The sequence below is a fragment of the Chiloscyllium plagiosum genome, unplaced genomic scaffold (assembly GCF_037043375.1).
Source record: "Chiloscyllium plagiosum isolate Xiang-an unplaced genomic scaffold, Cpla_swu_hap1 HiC_scaffold_23, whole genome shotgun sequence".
Taxonomy (NCBI): Eukaryota; Metazoa; Chordata; class Chondrichthyes; order Orectolobiformes; family Hemiscylliidae; genus Chiloscyllium; species Chiloscyllium plagiosum.
In genome coordinates this window covers 58423645-58443315 of record NW_028270161.1, presented here as the reverse complement: position 1 = coordinate 58443315, position 19671 = coordinate 58423645, and the positions used below count along the sequence as shown (strand labels likewise).

General features: G+C 48.6%; 1 protein-coding gene across 1 annotated transcript in view; it reads left to right on the top strand.

Moving 5' to 3' along the window:
• LOC122561441 (uncharacterized) overlaps positions 1-19671 on the top strand; it is a 154714-nt gene that overhangs the window by 34801 nt on the left and 100242 nt on the right. The gene's annotated exons all lie outside the window — the stretch shown is intronic.

Here is a 19671-nt window from a genome sequence, read left to right as displayed (position 1 = left end):
AAGGAAGGAACAAGGTGATATGATTGACATGGTGGCAAAAGTGAGTCTTTGATCAGCTACAGCTCAACACTCACTCTCCTCTCTGAAATTGTATGTTGTAAGGAATCTGTCTACTGTAGGATTAGATTCCCGACAGTGTGGAAACAGGCCCTTCGGCCCAATCAGTCCACACCAACCCTCTGAAGAGTAACCCACCCATTTCCCCTCTGACTAATGCACCTAACACTATGGGCAATTTGGCATGACCAATTCACCTAACTTGCACATCTTTGGACTGTGGAAGGAAACCGGAGCAAACACGGGGAGAATGTGCAAACTCCAGACAGTCACCCGAGGCTGGAATCGAACCTGGGACCCTGGTGCTGGGAGGCAGCAATGCTAACCACTGAGCCACTGAGCCGCCAACAGATCTGTCTGTTGTAAGGGGTCTGCCTGCTGTAAGGGGGTCTGCCTGTTGTAAGGGGTTCCCACAAAGTGAGTTTGAAACCTCAACCAATTGATTTGCTGTGAGGATAAAGCCATTTGGAAACTCAAATCTTCGCAAGGGCGTACCTTCCGACTAAAATGGTCAGACAATGGAGATTTGAGGTGGATTTTACTGCAGTTGTCCTGCAGGTGATCAGTTAAAATTTTGCAGGTAATCTGGGTGGGGAGAGTGATGGTGAGGGGAGGGGGGTATGCCATGAGTGTGACAGATAGAAAGAGGGGAGGGTGGCTGGAGAGGAATTGCACTGAAACCTCTGATTGTGTTTTACTCCCAATCCCTGAACTGTCCCTCAGTCCTTACGCTGTTGACGCTTCAGCGCTACCTCACTGCCACCTCCCTCAGCACCTCCCCTGGTGCTGGTAGGTCACACTGTCTGACATCCGGCACTGGATAAAATCATAAATGTTAAATAGGATGGAAACAGGCCCTTTGGCCCAATTCATCCCTAAACTGAATTAGCCCCATTTGCCTCCATTGGCTCATATCCCTCCAAACCTACATGTTCTTCAATTAAATATTGGGCAGACTGAAGTCATTAGCTCATCTCAATCACAAATTGCTTTCACTAATCACCGACTCCATCCCTCTCACTGACAGCTTCCTGAAGCTGATCCAGACGGTTCACAATGTACAAATAGGAGCAGAGATCGAGCCCCCAGTGTTCAAGGTCACGGTCAATCTGTTTGTATTTTGAATTCCACATGCCCATCCATCTCTGATAACGTCAGATCCCCTGCCTGATCCCCTGCCTGATCCCCTGCCTAACAAGAATCTATACACCTCCACCTTAAAATATTCAGTGACCCCCAACTCCACTGTCTCCTGAGGCAAAGCGTTCCAAAGTCACACAGCCCTCTGAGAAAAGATCTCCTCACCAATTGTAAAACAGTGTCCCCTAGTTCTGGACTCACCCTCAAGAGGAAATAATCTTTCCACGTCTACGTTGATTGGTATCTTATAAACTTCAATCAGTTATCACTCATTCCCCTAACCTCTAGTGGAAACAAGTCCATTATCGTAACACAACCCATTCATTCCAGACATCAACCTGTGAACTACCTCAAACACATTTACAACCTGTCTCAAATAAGGAGATCAAAACCGCTTACAGTTTCTGAGATGTGGACTCACCACTGCCCTGTACAGCTGAGTTATTAATCACACAACACCAGGTTATAGTCCAACAGGTTTGTTTGGAAGCACTAGCTTTCAGAGCGCTGCTCCTTTATCAGGTAACTAGTGGGACAGGATCAGAAGACACAGAATTTATGGCAAAAGATCACAGTGTCATGCAACTGAAATGATACATTGAACAAACCTAAGTTGCTGTTAAGTCTTTCATCTTTTAGAATGGGTTGCAAGTTTCAGTTCATTAATATGTAAATCCCAGAACTTCTTTTAAGTCACATTCTCCAGATTAGTTAAGATTTTGTCAGAAAAAGCTGACATCTCAGCTCAGACAAAACATTAAAGGTGTGAGGTTAAAGTCTGTTCTGTATCCCAATGTTGAGTCAGATTGGTTCTATTTCCAAAGTAGGGATTTATAAAATGCTATAAGGATTGATTGCCTGCAGATTGTGCGCTTTTTGAGCAAAAATAGAATGTATCTGAAAATACAATTCTGCAAATGCAAAATCTCCCCATAGACTTGTGTCTGTGTGGGGGTGTGTGTGGGGGTGTCTGTGTCGGTGTGTGTGTGTTTGCATTGAGGGGAGAGAGAGAGTGAATGTATGCGTGTAAGTGTGAGTGCATATGAGAGAGTGTGTGTTTGTATGTGTGTATGCTTGGTAGAATGTGTGTGTGAGTGTGACAGAGGGTAAGCCTGTGGGAGGGTGAGTGCATGGGTGTGAGTGTTGGGGGTGTATGTATGTGTGTCTGAGAGAGAGCGTGTGTATGAGAGAGGGTCTGCGTGAGTGTATGTGTATGTAAAAGTGTGTGTGCATGCACCAACTGTATAACTGAAGCATGACAACTTACCTTTAACTTCAATTCATCTCAATAAAAGATAGCATTCCATTAGCCTTCCTGATGACATGTTTACTAACCCTTTAAGACTCATGCACTAGACCATCTAAGTCCCTCTGCACCTTGTGCTCCATCTAAATAACACCTCTGCTTTTTCACTCTTCCTGCCAAAATGAACAACTTCACATTTTCCCACGTTACGCACTATCAGGCAGATTTTTGTTCACTCACTCAATATCCTTCCTTCCTCGTCACAGCATTTTAAAAATTTACTGGACAATAACTCACTTCCCCAAATTTACTCCCTTTGATTACTCGCTGTAAGATTCCTGACCTCTGACCTGCTTTTTGTAACCATTGTATTTATTACAGTGAGTCCAGTTGAGTTTCTGGTCAATGGTAGCCATCGGGATGTTGATAGTGGGTAAATTAGAGATGGCAACACCATTAAATATAATTTTAATGCACTTTTGGGATATGGGCTTCACTGGCTGGCCAGCATTTAAATCGCATCCCTAGTTGCCCCTTGAGAAGGTGGTCAGCTGCCTTCTTGAATAACTGCAGTCCGTGTGCTATAGGTAGACCCACAATGCCCTTGGGTAAGGAATCCCAGGATTTAGACCCAACGACAGTGAAGGAATAATGTTATATTTCCAAGTCAGGATGGTGAGTGGCTTGGAGGGGAACTTGAAGGTAATGGTGTTCCCATGTATCTGCTGCACGTGTCCATCTAGATGGAAATGGTCATGGGTTTGGAAGGTGCTGTCTGAGGATCTTTGGTGAATTTCTGCAGTGTATCTTGTAGACAGTAAACACTGCTGCTACTGCACGTTGGTGATGGAGAGAGTGGATGTTTGTGATGTGGTGCCATGTGGGCTGTTTAGTCCAGATGGTGTCAAGCTTCCTGAGTGTTGTTGGGGCTGTACTCATCCAGGCAAATGCAGAGCATTCCATCACACTGCTGACTTGTGCCTTGTAGGTGATGGACAGGCTTTGGGAAGTCAGGAGGTGAGTTACTGCAGTATTCCAAGCCTCTGACCAGCTCTTGTAGCCACTGTATTTATGTGGTGAGCCCAGTTGAGATTCTGGTCAATGGTAACCCCTAGGATATTGATAGTGATGATAATATAGGATGGTGGTTAGATTGTCTCAACCAGGTCTTTGCCTAGTGTTTGTGTGGTGTGAATGTTTCTTGCCACATGTCAGCCCAAGCCTGGATATTGTCGAGATCTTATAACATTGGAATGTGGACTGCTTCAATATCCAAGGTGTCGTGAATGGTGCTCAACACTGTGCAATCATCAGCGAACATCCCCACTTCTGACCTTATGATGAAGGGATGGTCATTAATGAAGCAGCTGAAGATGGTTGGTCCTAGCACACTACCCTGAGGAACTCCTGTAGAGATGTCCTGGAGCTGAGATGACTGACCTCCAACAACCACAGCCATCTTCCTATGTGTCAGGAATGACTCCAACCAGTAGAGAGTTTGCCTCCTGATACCCATTGATTCCAGTTGAGTTAGAGTTCCTTGATGCCGCTTAATGTCAAGGTCCGTCACTCTCACCTCCCCTCTGGAATTCAGCTCTTTTGTCCACATTTGAACCAAAGCTGTAATGAGGCCAGGACCTGAGTGGCCCTGGCAGAATCCAAACTGGGCATCACTGAGCAGATTATATGCTGAGCAGGTGCTGCTTGATAGCATTGTTGATGACGCCGTCCATCACTTTACTGATGATCAAGCGTAGACTGATGGGTGGTAATCGGCTGGGTTGGATTTGTCCTGCTTTTCATGTACAGGACACAACTGGGTAGATTTCAATGTTGATGGATAGATGCCAGTGTTGTAGCTGTACTGGAAGAGCTTGGCTAGGGGAGTGGCAAGTTCTGGTACACCATTCTTCTGTACTATTGCCAGAATGTTGTTAGGCCCCTGTAGCCTTTGCAGTATCCAGTGTCTTCAACTGTTTCTTGATATCACATGGAATGCAGACTGGTATCAGTGATGCTGGGGACCACTGGAGGAGGCCAAGATAGATCATCCCCTTGGCACTTCTGGCTGCGGATTGCTGTGAATGCTGCAGCCTTATCTATTAGCTGGTATGCTAGGTTGGTATCTCTGTCTATCACTCACTGCTTTGGCATCAAGTACTTCCAGCTTAATAGCTTCACCAGGTTGACACCTCATTTTATGATATGCCTGGTACTGCTCCAAACACGTTCTCCCCTGGTTTGATGGTAATGGTTGAATGGAGGAATATGCCAGTCCATGAGATTGTATATTGTGCTGGAGTATATTTCTGTTGCTGTTGATGGCCCATAGTGCTTCATAGATGCCCAGTCTTGAATTGTTTGATCTGTTTAATGTCTCTCCCATTTAGCGCGGTGATAGTGCCACACAACACAATGAAGGTTATTCTCTGTGTGTAGGTGAGACCTTATCTCTACAAGGACTATGTGATGGTCACATTTACCAATTCTGTCATGGACAGATGCATGACAGATTGTTAAAGGTGAGGTCAAGTATGTTTTTCCCTCTTGTTGGTTCCCTCACCACCTGCTACAGACCCAGTCGAGCAGCTATGTCCCTTAGGACCCAACCAGCTCGATCAGTAGGTACTGCTGCCAAGCCACTGTTTGTGGTGGACTTTGAAATCCCCCACCTAGATTACATTTTGATTTGAGTTATTGATGTCACATGTACCTAAGTACAGTGAAAAGTTTTATTTTGTGAGCAGTACAGGCAGATCAGAACATACAAGGACACAGAGCATCAGGTGTTTAGACACAACGAGGCAGACATGGTTACGGCTGCACAGGAGGTGCATTAAAGCCAGATCAACATTAGATTGAAATTAGAGAGGTCCATTCTGAAGTCTAACAACAGCAGGGAGGAAGCTGTTCTTGAACCTGTTGGTGTGTGTGTTTAAGCTTCTGTATCTTTTGCCTGGCATGATTGGGGTGGGAGGGGTCTTTGATGATGTTGGCAACCTTTCTCTGCAACAACAAAGTGTAAATGGAATCCGTGGATAGGAGATTGGCTTGTGTGATGGCCTGGGCTGTGCGCACAGCTTTCTGTAGTCTCTTCTGGTCCTGAGCAGAGCAGTTGCCATGCAAAGCTGTTACGCACACAGATGGAATGCTTTGATTGGTGCATCTGTAAAAGTTGATGATGGTCCTTATAGACATGCTGAATTTCCTTAGCTGCCTGAGGAAGAAGAGGCATTGTTGTGCTTTCCTGACCATCACATCCACATGGGAGGACCAGGACAGGTCGTTGGTTATTGTCACTTCCAGGAACTTGATGCTCTTGAACGTCTCCACCTCAGCTCCATTGAGGGGTGTGTCCCCCTTTCCTTCTGAAGTCAATGATCAGTTCTTTAGTTTTGCTGACACTGAGAGAGAGATTGTTATTATTGCACCATGTCAGTAAACACTCTATCTCTTCCCTACATTCTGACTTATCTTTGACGAATGCCCTTGTCACCCTCAGTGCTTCCTCTGAGTGTTGTTCAACATGAAGGAGTACTGATTCGTCAGCTGAGCAAGGCTGGCATATGGTAATCAGCAGGAGGGTTCCTTGCCCATATTTAACCTGAAGCCATGAGACTTCATGGACTCTGGAGTCAATGTTGACTCTATCACACACTCAGGGCAACTCCCTCCCAACTGTATCCCACTGTGCTGCCAACTCTGATGGGAATGTCCAGGGATGGTAATGGTGGTGTCTGGGGCATTGTCTGTAAGGAATGATTCCATGAGTAGTCCCCAGATATTAGCTGAGTTTGTGGATTAATAGTCTAGCCTTAATGCCACTAAGCCATTGCTTGTAACATACTTCCCTCCCTACATTAGTGTTGTCAGTGAACCAAGGACATCACTAATTAGAGTTCCAATGCCGTCCTTGATTAACAATGCTACCTCTCCACCTTCACCAAGTTTCCTATTCTTCTGGGATGTTCTATAGTATTCACATTTGATGTTGGGTTTGATGATCCTCCAATTGCTCATCACTAAAGGTGTGTGTGTGTGTGTGTGTGTGTGTGTGTGTGTGTGTGTGTGTGTGTGTGTGTGTGTGTGTGTGTGTGTGTGTGTGTGTGTGTGAGACCCGTGTCTGTGAGAGTATGTGACCTGTGTGTGACTGTGACTCACATGTATGTCTGTGACCTGTGTCTGAGTTAGTAACCCATGCCTGAGTGTGTGATCTATGTCAATCAGTGTGTGACCCATGTGTGTGTGTGACCTTTGTCTGTGACAGTGTGTGACCCCTGTCTGTGAGTATGTAACCTATGTGTGTGTGTGACCTGAATCTGTGTGTGTAAGATCCATGACTGTGTGTGTGATCTGTGTCTAAGTGTGTGACTCTGCCGATGAGTGTGTGACCCATGTCTGAGTGTGAGATCCATGTGTATGAGTGTGTAACCCATGTCTGTGAGTGTATGACCTGCGTGTATGTGTCTGACCTGTGTCTGAATGTGTGATCCAGGCCTATATGTGTGACACATGTGTATGAGTGTGTGACCCATGTCTGAGTGTGTGACCTATGTGTGTGTGAGACCTGTGACTGTGAGAGTGTGTCACCTGTGTCTGAGTGTGACCAGTGTCTGCGAGAGTGTGACCTGTGTGTGTGTGTGAGTGTGAGACCCATGTCTGAGTGTGTAACCTGTGTGCGTGTATATGAGCTATGTCTGTGAGTGTGTGACCAGTGTCTAAGAGAGCATGTGACCTGCATCTGTGTGTGTGTGATCTCTCTCTGAGTGTGTGACCCAAGTGTGTGTGAGAGACCCTTGTCTGTCAGTATGTATGATCTGTTTCTGTGAGTGTGTGAACCATGTGTGTGTGACCTGTGTCTGTGAGTGACCCGTGTGTGTGTTTGTGTGTGAGACACCTGTGTGTGTGGTGTGTGAACCATGCCGGTGAGAGTGTGACCAGTCTGTGAGTGTGTGATACCATGTCTATGAGTGTGTAACCTGTTTGTAAGTGTGTGACCAGTGTCTACGAAAGTGAGTGATCTGTGTCTGTGTGTTTGTTCTGTGTCTAAGTGTGTGACCCATGCCTGTGAGTGTGTGATCAGTGTCAGAGTATGTGACCCATGTCTGTGAATATGACCCATGTGTCGTAAATGTGTGACCTGTGTCTGTGAATGTGTGACGCTTGTCTATGAGCATGTGGCCTGTGTCTGTGAGAGTGTGTCACCTGTTTCTCTGACTGTGTGGCCTGTATGTGGGTGACCTGTGCCTGTGTGTATGACCCATACAAATCTGTGTATGACCGGCGTGTGCGTGACATGTGTCTGTGAATGACCTGTGTGTGTGATTATGTGACCCATGTCTGTGGGTATATGACCTGTGTCAGTGAGTGTATGACACGTGTGTGTATGTATGTCTGTGTGTGTGTTTGTGTGTGTGTGTGTGAACCATGTTGGTGAGTGTGTGACCAGTGTGCATGAGTGTGTCGGACCCATGTCAATGAGTGTGTAACCAATCTGTGAGTGTGTGATCAGTGTCTACGAGAGTGCGTGAACTGTATCTTTATGTGTGTGTGTGTCACACCCATGTCTGTAAGTGTGTGACCCATGTGTGTGTTTGTGAAACTCAAGTCTCTCTGAGTGTGTGACCACTATCTGTGAGTGTGAGATCCGTGTGAGATCTGTGTGTGTGTGTGAGTGACCCGTGTTTGTGTGAGACCCATGTCTGTGAATGTGTGGTGTGTGTGTGTGACCCATGTCTATAATTGTGTGACCTGAGTCTGTGTGTGTGTGTGTTTTTGTGTGTGGTACCTGTGACCTGTGTCTGTGTGTGAGTGACCTGTGTGTGTGACCTGTATCGGTGAGTATGTGACCAGTGTCTGAGTGTGTGACCCATGTCTGTGAATGTGTGACCTGTGCCTATTAGTTTTATGATCCATGTGTGTGAGTGTGAGTTGTGTCTGTGAGGGTGTAATCTATGCCTGTGAGAGTGTAACTTGTATCTGTGAGAAGGTGTGACGTATATGTGTGTGCATGTGAGACCCATGCCTTTGAGTCTGTGACGTGTGTCTTTGAATATGTGACCTCTGTCTGTGAGAATGTATGACCTGTGTCTGTGTGTGATCCATTTGTGTGTGTTTGTGTGTGTATATGTGCGTGTGATCCTTGTGAGTGAGCATGTGTCCTGTGTCTATGTGTGTGTGACCCGTATGTGTGTGAGACCAGTGTCTGTGAGATTGTGTAACCCATGTCTGTGAGTATATAATCTGTGTCTTTGAGTGTGTATGACCTGTACCGTGTGTGTGTTTGTGGCCTATGTCTGAGAGTGTGACCTGTGTATGTGTATGCGTGCATGTGTGTGTGTGTGAGACCTATGTACATGAAAGTGTGACCTGTGGGTGTGAGTGACCCATGTCGGTGGGTGTGTGATGTGTGCTTGTGTAACTCATGAGTGCCAGTGTGTGACCTGTGTCTGTGAGCGTATGACGTGTGTGTGTGTGAGTGCGTGACTCATATGTGTGAGTATGTGACCTATGTCTGTGAGTGATTGACCTGTGTCTGTGAGAGTGTGACCTGTGTGTGTGTGTATGACCGGTGTGTGTGACAGTGTGACCTGCGTCTGTGAGTGTGTCACCTGTGTCTGTGAGAGTGTGACCTGTGTGTGAATGCGTGACCTGTGTCTGTGAGTGTGTGACCTGTGTCTGCGAGAGTGTGATCTGTGCGTGTGAGTGTGTGACCTGTGTCTGTGAATGTGTGACCTGTGTCAGTGATTGTGTGACTTGTGTTGGTGAGTGCGTGACCTGTGTCTGTGAGTGTGTGAACTGTATCGGTGAGTCTGTGACCTGTGTGTGTGTGTGTGACCTGTTCTGTGATAGTGTGACGTGTGTGTGAATGTGTGCCCTGTGTCTGTGATTGTGTGACCTGTGTCTGTGAAAGTGTGACCTGTGTTGGTGAGTGCGTGACCTGTGTCTGTGAGTGTGTGAACTGTGTCGGTGAGTGTGTGACCTGTGTGTGTGTGTGTGTGTGTGTGTGAGAGACCTGTGTCGGTGAGTGTGTGACCTGCATCAGTGAGTGCGTGACCTGTGTGTGTGAGTGTGTGACCTGTGTCGGTGAGAGTGTGACCTGTGTGTGTGTGTGTGTGTGTGTGTGAGAGTGACCTGTGTCGGTGAGTGTGTGACCTGTGCGTGTGTGTGCTGTGTGTGTGTGTGTGACCCGTGTCGGTGAGTGTGTGACCTGTGTGTGTGAGTGTGTGACCTGCGTGTGTGAGAGTGTGACCTGCGTGTGTGAGTGTGTTGTCTGTGTGTGTGTGTGTGTGTGACCTATGTCTGTGAGTGTGTGACCTGTGAGTGTGATAGTGACCTGTGTGTGTGACAGTGTGACCTGAGTGTAAATGTGTGACCTGTGTCTGTGAGAGTGTGACCTGTGTGTGAGAGTGTGACCTGTGACTGTGAGGATGTGATGTGTGTTGGTGTGTGACCTGTGTGTGTGAGTGTATCACCTGTGTCTGTTAGAGTGTGCCCTGTGTGTGTGTGACCTGTGTCTGTGAGAGTGTGACCTGTGTGTGTGAATGTATGACCTGTATCTGTGAGAGTGTGACCTCTGTCAGTGAGTGTGTACCTGTGTCTGAGTGTGTGTGACCTGTGTATGTGTGTGTGACCTATGTTGGTGATAGTGTGACCTGTGTGTGTGTGTGTGTGTGACCTGTATCTGTGAGTGTGTGACCTGTGTCGGTGAGTGTGTGACCTGTGTCGGTGAGTGTGTGACCTGTGTGTGTGAGTGTGTGAACTGTGTCTGTGAGAATGTGACCTGTGTGTGTGACTGTGACCTGTGTCGGTGAGAGTGTGACCTGTGTGTGTGACTGTGTGACCTGTGTCTGTGTGTGTGCGACCTGTGTGTGTGATCTGTGTCGGTGAGTGTGTGACCTGTGTGTGTGAGTATGTTACCTCTGTGTTTAAGTGTGTGACCTGTTTGTGTGTGTGTGTGGGTGTGTGACCCGTGTCGGTGAGTGTGTGACCTGTTTGTGTGAGTGTGTGACCTGTTTGTGTGAGTGTGTGACCTGTGTGTGTGAGAGTGTGACCTGTGTCTGTGATTGTGTGACCTGTGTGTGTGAGTGTGTGACCTGTGTGTGTGAGAGTGTGACCTGTGTCTGTGAGAGTGTGACCTGTGTGTGTGAGTGTGTGACCTGTGTCTGTGAGAGTGTGACCTGTGTCTGTGAGTGTGTGACCTGTGTGTGTGAGTTTGTAACCTGTGTCTGTGATTGTGTGACCTGTGTGTGTGTGTGAGACCTGTGTCAGTGAGTGTGTGATGTGTGTCAGTGAGTGTGTGACCTGTGTGTCAGTGTGTGAGTTTGTGACCTGTGTGTGTGAATGTGTCACCTGTGTCTGTGAGTGTGTAACCTGTGTCGTTGAATGTGTTACCAGTTTCTGCGAGAGTGTGACCTGCGTCGGTGAGGGTTTGACCTGTGTGTGTGAGTGTGTGACCTGTGTCTGTGTGTGTGTGACCTGTGTGTGAGTGTGTGACCTATGTTGGTGAGTGTGTGACCTGTGTGTATGAGTGTGTGACCTGTGTCTGTGAGAGAGAGTGACCTGTGTGTGTATGAGACCTTTGTATGTGAATGTGTGACCTGTGTGTGTGAGTGTGTGACATGTTTCTGTGAGTGTGTGACCTGTGTCTGTGAAAGTGTGAAGTGTGTGAGTGACCTGTGTGTGACCTGTGTCTGTGAGTGTGACCTATGTTGGTGAGTGTGTGACCTATGTTGGTGAGTGTGTGATCTGTGTGTGAGTGTGTGACCTGTGTCTGTAAGAGAGAGTGACCTGTGTGTGTGCGTGTGACCTTTGTGTGTGAATGTGAGACCTGTGATGTGAGAGTGCGACATGTTTCTGTGAGTGTGTGACCTGTGTGTGTGAGTTTGTGACCTGTGTGTGTGAGTGTGTGACCTGTGTCTGTGTGTGTGTGACCTGTATCGGTGAGTATGTGACCTGTGTCTGTGTGTGTGTGACCTGTGTGTATGACCTGTATCGGTGAGTGTGTGACCTGTGTGTGTGAGTGTGTGACTCGTGTCGGTGAGTGTGTGACTCGTGTACGGTGAATGTGTGACCTGTGTTTGTGAGAGTGTGACCTGTGTCTGTGAGAGTGTGACCTGCATGTGTGCGTGTGTGACTTGTGTCTGTGATTTTGTGACCTCTGTGTGATCTGTGTGTGTGTGTGTGTGACCTATGTCTGTGAGTGTCTGACCTGCGTGTGTGATAGTGACGTGTGTGTGTGACAGTGTGACTTGTGTGTGAATGTGTGACCTGTGTCTGTGAGAGTGTGACCTGTGTCTGTGAGAGTGTGACCTGTGACTGTGAGGATGTGATGTGTGTTGGTGTGTGACCTGTGTGTGTGTGTGTAACCCGTGTCTGTTAGAGTGTGCCCTGTGTGTGTGAGTGTGTGACCTGTGGCTGTGAGTGTCAGACCTGAGTCTGTGAGAGTGTGACCTGTGTGTGTGTGTGTGACCTATGTGTGTGAATGTATGACCTGTGTGTGTGAATGTGTTACCTCTGTGTGTAAGTGTGTGAATTGTGTCTGTGAGTGTGTGACCTGTGTCTCAGTGTGTGTGACCTGTGTGTGAGAGTGTGACCTATGTTGGTGATAGTATGACCTGTGTCGGTGGGTGTGTGACCTGTGTGTGTGTGACCTGTGTCTGAGAGTGTGTGACCTGTGTCGGTGCGTTTGTGACCTATGATTATGAGTGTGTGACCTGTGTGTATGAGTGTGTGACCTGTGTCGGTGAGTGTGTGACCTGTGTGTGAGAGAGTGTAACCTGTCTCTGTGAGTGTGTGACCTGTGTCTGTGAGTGTGTGACTTGTGTGTCTGAGAGTGTGACCTGTGTCTGGGAGTGTGTGACCTGTGTGTATGTGTGTTACCTCTGTGTGTAAGTGTGTGACCTGTGCCTGTGAGTGTGTGAATTGTGTCCGTGAGTGTGTGAACTGTGTCGGTGAGAGTGTGACCTGTGTGTGTGACTGTGTGACCTGTGTCTGTGTGTGAGTGACCTGTGTGTGTGACCTGTATCGGTGAGTATGAGACCTGTATCAGTGAGTATGTGACCTGTGTGTGTGAGTGTGTGACCTGTGTGTGTGAGTGTGTGACCTGTGTGTATGAGTGTGTTACCTGTGTCTGTGAGTGTGTGACCTGTGTCTGTGAGTGTGTGACCTGTGTTGGTGAGAGTGTGACCTGTGTGTGTGACTGTGTGACCTGTGTCTGTGTGTGTGTGACCTGTGTGTGTGACCTGTATCGGTGAGTATGTGACCTGTGTGTGTGAGTGTGTGACCTGTGTCTGTGTGTGTGTGACCTGTGTGTGTGACCTGTATCGGTGAGTATGTGACCTGTGTCTGTGTGTGTGTGACCTGTGTGTGTGACCTGTATCGGTGAGTATGTGACCTGTGTGTGTGAGTGTGTGACCTGTGCGTGTGGGTGTGTGACCCGTGTCGGTGAGTGTGTGGCCTGTGTGTGTGAGTGTGCGACCTGTGTGTATGAGTGTGTTACCTCTGTGTGTAAGTGTGTGATCTGTGTGTGTGACCTGTACCGGTGAGTATGTGACCTGTGTGTGTGAGTGTGTGACCTGTGTCTGTGTGTGTGTGACCTGTGTGTGTGACCTGTATCGGTGAGTATGTGACCTGTGTGTGTGACCTGTGCGTGTGTGTGTGACTCGTGTCGGTGAGTGTGTGACCTGCGTTTGTGAGAGTGTGACCTGTGTCTGTGAGAGTGTGACCTGTATGCGTGTGTGACTTGTGTGTGTTCTGTGTGTGTGTGTGTGTGTGACCTATGTCTGTGAGTGTCTGACCTGTGTGTGTGATAGTGACCTGTGTGTGTGACAGTGTGACCTGTGTGTGAATGTGTGACCTGTGTCTGTGAGAGTGTGACCTGTCAGTGAGTGTGTGACCTGTGTGTGAGAGTGTGACCTGTGACTGTGAGGATGTGATGTGTGTTGGTGTGTGACCTGTGTGTGAGTATGTAACCCGTGTCTGTGAGAGTGTGACCTGTGTGTGTGTGTGTGTGACCTATGTGTGTGAATGTATGACCTGTGTGTGTGAATGTATTACCTCTGTGAGTAAGTGTGTGACCTGTGAGTGTGTGAATTGTGTCTGTGAGTGTGTGAACTGTGTCGGTGAGTGTGTGACCTGTGTCTGTGTGTGTGTGACCTGTGTCTGTGTGTGTGTGACCTGTGTCTGTGAGTGTGTGACCTGTGTCTGTGAGTGTGTGACCTGTGTGTGTGACCTGTATCAGTGAGTATGTGACCTGTGTCTGTGTGTGTGTGACCTGTGTGTATGACCTGTATCGGTGAGTGTGTGACCTGTGTGTGTGAGTGTGTGACTCGTGTCGGTGAGTATGTGACTCGTGTCGGTGAGTGTGTGACCTGTGTTTGTGAGAGTGTGACCTGTGTCTGTGAGAGTGTGACCTGCATGTGTGCGTGTGTGACCTGTGTCTGTGATTGTGTGACCTCTGTGTGTGTGTGTGTGTGTGTGTGACCTATGTCTGTGAGTGTCTGACCTGCGTGTGTGATAGTGACGTGTGTGTGTGTGTGACAGTGTGACTTGTGTGTGACTGTGTGACCTGTGTCTGTGTGTGTGTGACCTGTGTCGGTGAGTGTGTGAACTGTGTATGTGAGTGTGTGACCTGTGTGTATGAGTGTGTTACCTCTGTGTGTAAGTGTGTGACCTGTGCCTGTGAGTGTGTGACCTGTGTCTGTGAGTGTGTGAACTGTGTCGGTGAGAGTGTGAGCTGTGTGTGTGACTGTGTCACCTGTGTCTGTGTGTGAGTGACCTGTGTGTGTGACCTGTATCGGTGAGTATGTGACCTGTGTGTGTGAGTGTGTGACCTGTGCGTGTGGGTGTGTGACCCGTGTCGGTGAGTGTGTGACCCGTGTCGGTGAGTGTGTGACCTGTGTGTGTGAGAGTGTGACCTGTATCTGTGAGAGTGTGACCTGTGTGTGTTAGTTTGTAACCTGTGTGTGTGATTGTGTGAACTGTGAGTGTGAGTGTGTGATCTCTGTGTGTGTGTGTGACCTGTGTTGGTGAGTGTGTGACCTGTGTGTGAGTGTGTGACCTGTGTGTGAGTGTGTGACCTGTGTGTGTGACAGTGTGACCTGCGTCTGTGAATGTGTGACCTGTGTCTGTGAGAGTGTGACCTGTGTCTGTGAGAGTGTGACCTGTGTCAGTGAGTGTGTGACCTGTGTGTGTGTGTGTGTGACCTTTGTGTGTGAATGTGTGACCTGTGATGTGAGAGTGCGACATGTTTCTGTGAGTGTGTGACCTGTGTCGGTGAGTGTGTGACCTGTGTGTGTTAGTGTGTGACCTGTGTGTGTTAGTGTGTGACCTGTGTCTGTGAGTGTGTGACCTGTGTCTGTGAGTGTGTGGCCTGTGTTGGTGAGTGTGTGGCCTGTGTTGGTGAGTGTGTGGCCTGTGTTGGTGAGTGTGTGACCTGTGTCTGTGAGTGTGTGAATTGTATCTGAGAGTGTGTGAACTGTGTTGGTGAGAGTGTGACCTGTGTGTGTGACTGTGTGACCTGTGTCTGTGTGTGAGTGACCTGTGTGTGTGACCTGTATCGGTGAGTATGTGACCTGTGTGTGTGAGTGTGTGACCTGTGCGTGTGGGTGTGTGATCCGTGTCAGTGAGTGTGTAACCTGTGTCTGTGAGAGTGTGACCTGTGTGTGTGAGTGAGTCACCTGTGTGTGTGAGTGAGTCATCTGTGTGTGTGTGTGTGCCCTGTGTGTGTGAGTGTGTGACCTGTGTGTATGTTAGTGACCTGTGTGTGTGACAGTGTGACCTGTGTCTGTGAATGTGTGACCTGTGTCTGTGAATGTGTGACCTATGTCAGTGAGAGTGTGACCTGTGTGAGTGTGTGACGTGTGTATGTGTGTGACCTGTGTCTGTAAGAGAGAGTGACCTGTGTGTGTGTGTGTGAGACCTTTGTGTGTGAATGTGTGACCTGTGTCTGTGAGTGTGTGACCTGTGTCTGTGAGTGTGACCTGTGTGTGAGTGTGTGACCTATGTTGGTGAGTGTGTGACCTGTGTCTGTGAGAGCGAGTGACCTGTGTGTGTGCGTGTGACCTTTGTGTGTGAATGTGTGACCTGTGATGTGAGAGTGCGACATGTTTCTGTGAGTGTGACCTGTGTCGGTGAGTGTGTGACCTGTATGTGTGAGTGTGTGACCTGTGTCTGTGAGTGTGTGACCTGTGTCTGTGAGTGTGTGACCTGTGTGTGTGTGTGTGACCTGTGTCTGTGAGTGAGTGACCTGTGTGTATGAGTGTGTTACCTCTGTGTGTAAGTGTGTGACCTGTGTCTGTGAGAGTGTGACCTGTGTGTGTGTGTGTGTGTGTGACCTGTGTGTGTGACCTGTGTCTGTGATTGTGACCTGTGTGTGAGTGTGTGACCTGTGTGTATGAGTGTGTGACCTGTGTCTGTGATAGAGAGTGACCTGTATGTGTGTGTGTATGACCTTTGTGTGTGAATGTGTGACCTGTGATGTGAGAGTGCGACATGTTTCTGTGAGTGTGTGACCTGTGTTGGTGAGTGTGTGACCTGTATGTCTAAGTGTGTGACCTGTGTGTATGAGTGTGTGACCTGTGTCTGTGAGTGTGTGACCTGTGTCTGTGAGTGTGTGACCTGTGTGTGTGAGAGTGTGACCTGTGTGTGTGAGTGTGTGGCCTGTGTTGATGAGTGTGTGACCTGTGTCTGTGAGTGTGTGTGACCTGTGTGTATGAGTGTGTTACCTCTGTCTGTAAGTGTGTTACCTCTGTCTGTAAGTGTGTGACCTGTGTCTGTGAGTGTGTGAACTGTGTCGGTGAGAGTGTGAGCTGTGTGTGTGACTGTGTCACCTGTGTCTGTGTGTGAGTGACCTGTGTGTGTGACCTGTATCGGTGAGTATGTGACCTGTGTGTGTGTGTGTGACCTGTGCGTGTGGGTGTGTGACCCGTGTCTGTGAGAGTGTGACCTGTGTCTGTGAGAGTGTGACTTGTGTCTGTGAGAGTGTGACCTGTGTGTGTGAGTGTGTAACCTGTGTCTGTGTGTGTGTGACCTGTGTGTGTGAGTGTATGACCTGTGTCTGTGAATGTGTGACCTGTGTCTGTGAGAGTGTGACATCTGTCAGTGAGTGTGTGACCTGTGTGTGAGTGTGTGACCTGTGTCTGTGAGTGTGTGACCTGTGTGTGTGAGTGTGTGACCTGTGTGTGTGAGTGTGTGACCTGTGTCTGTGAGTACGTGACCTGTGTCTGTGAGTGTGTGACCTGTGTCTGTGAGTGTGGGACCTGTGTCTGTGTGTGTGTGACCTGTGTGCTTGAGTGTGTGACCTGTGTCAGTGAGTGTGTGACCTGTGTGTGTGAGAGGGTGAACTGTGTCTGTGAGAGTGTGAGCTGTGTGTGTGTGTGTGTGTGACCTGTGTCGGTGAGTGTGTGACCTGTGTGTGTGAGAGTGTGACCTGTGTCTGTGAGAGTGTGGGCTGTGTGTGTGTGTGTGTGACCTGTGTCGGTGAGTATGTGACCTGTGTGTGTGTGTGACCTGTGCGTGTGGGTGTGTGACCCGTGTCGGTGAGTGTGTGACTTGTGTGTGTGAGTGTGACCCGTGTCTGTGAGAGTGTTACCTGTGTGTGTGAGTTTGTAACCTGTGTCTGTGATTGTGTAACCTGTGTGTGTGAGTGTGTGATCTGTGTGTGTGTGTGTGTGTGTGACCTGTGTGTGTGAGTGTGTGACCTGTGTGTGTGAGTGTGTGACCTGTGTGTGTGAGACAGTGTGACCTGCATCTGTGAATGTGTGACCTGTGTCTGTGAGAGTGTGACCTGTGTCTGTGAGAGTGTGACCTGTGTCAGTGAGTTTGTGACCTGTATCAGTGAGTGTGTGACCTGTGTGTATGAGTGTGTGACCTGTGTCTGTGAGAGAGTGACCTGTGTGTGTATGTGTGTGACCTTTGTGTGTGAAAGTGTGACCTGTGATGTATGAGTGTGCTACCTCTGTGTGTAAGTGTGTGACCTGTGTCTGTGAGTGTGTGACCTGTGTCTGTGAGAGTGTGACCTGTGTGTGTGAGTGAGTCACCTGTGTGTGTGAGTGAGTCATCTGTGTGTGTGTGTGTGCCCTGTGTGTGTGAGTGTGTGACCTGTGTGTATGTTAGTGACCTGTGTGTGTGACAGTGTGACCTGTGTCTGTGAATGTGTGACCTGTGCCTGTGAATGTGTGACCTATGTCAGTGAGAGTGTGACCTGTGTGAGTGTGTGACGTGTGTATGTGTGTGACCTGTGTCTGTAAGAGAGAGTGACCTGTGTGTGTGTGTGTGAGACCTTTGTGTGTGAATGTGTGACCTGTGTCTGTGAGTGTGTGACCTGTGTCTGTGAGTGTGACCTGTGTGTGAGTGTGTGACCTATGTTGGTGAGTGTGTGACCTGTGTCTGTGAGAGCGAGTGACCTGTGTGTGTGCGTGTGACCTTTGTGTGTGAATGTGTGACCTGTGATGTGAGAGTGCGACATGTTTCTGTGAGTGTGACCTGTGTCGGTGAGTGTGTGACCTGTATGTGTGAGTGTGTGACCTGTGTCTGTGAGTGTGTGACCTGTGTCTGTGAGTGTGTGACCTGTGTGTGTGTGTGTGACCTGTGTCTGTGAGTGAGTGACCTGTGTGTATGAGTGTGTTACCTCTGTGTGTAAGTGTGTGACCTGTGTCTGTGAGAGTGTGACCTGTGTGTGTGTGTGTGTGTGTGACCTGTGTGTGTGACCTGTGTCTGTGATTGTGACCTGTGTGTGAGTGTGTGACCTGTGTGTATGAGTGTGTGACCTGTGTCTGTGATAGAGAGTGACCTGTATGTGTGTGTGTATGACCTTTGTGTGTGAATGTGTGACCTGTGATGTGAGAGTGCGACATGTTTCTGTGAGTGTGTGACCTGTGTTGGTGAGTGTGTGACCTGTATGTCTAAGTGTGTGACCTGTGTGTATGAGTGTGTGACCTGTGTCTGTGAGTGTGTGACCTGTGTCTGTGAGAGTGTGACCTGTGTGTGTGAGTGTGTGGCCTGTGTTGATGAGTGTGTGACCTGTGTCTGTGAGTGTGTGTGACCTGTGTGTATGAGTGTGTTACCTCTGTCTGTAAGTGTGTTACCTCTGTCTGTAAGTGTGTGACCTGTGTCTGTGAGTGTGTGAACTGTGTCGGTGAGAGTGTGAGCTGTGTGTGTGACTGTGTCACCTGTGTCTGTGTGTGAGTGACCTGTGTGTGTGACCTGTATCGGTGAGTATGTGATCTGTGTGTGTGTGTGTGACCTGTGCGTGTGGGTGTGTGACCCGTGTCTGTGAGAGTGTGACCTGTGTCTGTGAGAGTGTGACTTGTGTCTGTGAGAGTGTGACCTGTGTGTGTGAGTGTGTAACCTGTGTCTGTGTGTGTGTGACCTGTGTGTGTGAGTGTATGACCTGTGTCTGTGAATGTGTGACCTGTGTCTGTGAGAGTGTGACATCTGTCAGTGAGTGTGTGACCTGTGTGTGAGTGTGTGACCTGTGTCTGTGAGTGTGTGACCTGTGTGTGTGAGTGTGTGACCTGTGTCTGTGAGTACGTGACCTGTGTCTGTGAGTGTGTGACCTGTGTCTGTGAGTGTGTGACCTGTGTCTGTGTGTGTGTGACCTGTGTGCGTGAGTGTGTGACCTGTGTCAGTGAGTGTGTGACCTGTGTGTGTGAGAGGGTGAACTGTGTCTGTGAGAGTGTGAGCTGTGTGTGTGTGTGACCTGTGTCGGTGAGTGTGTGACCTGTGTGTGTGAGAGTGTGACCTGTGTCTGTGAGAGTGTGGGCTGTGTGTGTGTGTGTGTGACCTGTGTCGGTGAGTATGTGACCTGTGTGTGTGTGTGACCTGTGCGTGTGGGTGTGTGACCCGTGTCGGTGAGTGTGTGACTTGTGTGTGTGAGTGTGACCCGTGTCTGTGAGAGTGTTACCTGTGTGTGTGAGTTTGTAACCTGTGTCTGTGATTGTGTAACCTGTGTGTGTGAGTGTGTGATCTGTGTGTGTGTGTGTGTGACCTGTGTGTGTGAGTGTGTGACCTGTGTGTGTGAGTGTGTGACCTGTGTGTGTGAGACAGTGTGACCTGCATCTGTGAATGTGTGACCTGTGTCTGTGAGAGTGTGACCTGTGTCTGTGAGAGTGTGACCTGTGTCAGTGAGTTTGTGACCTGTATCAGTGAGTGTGTGACCTGTGTGTATGAGTGTGTGACCTGTGTCTGTGAGAGAGTGACCTGTGTGTGTATGTGTGTGACCTTTG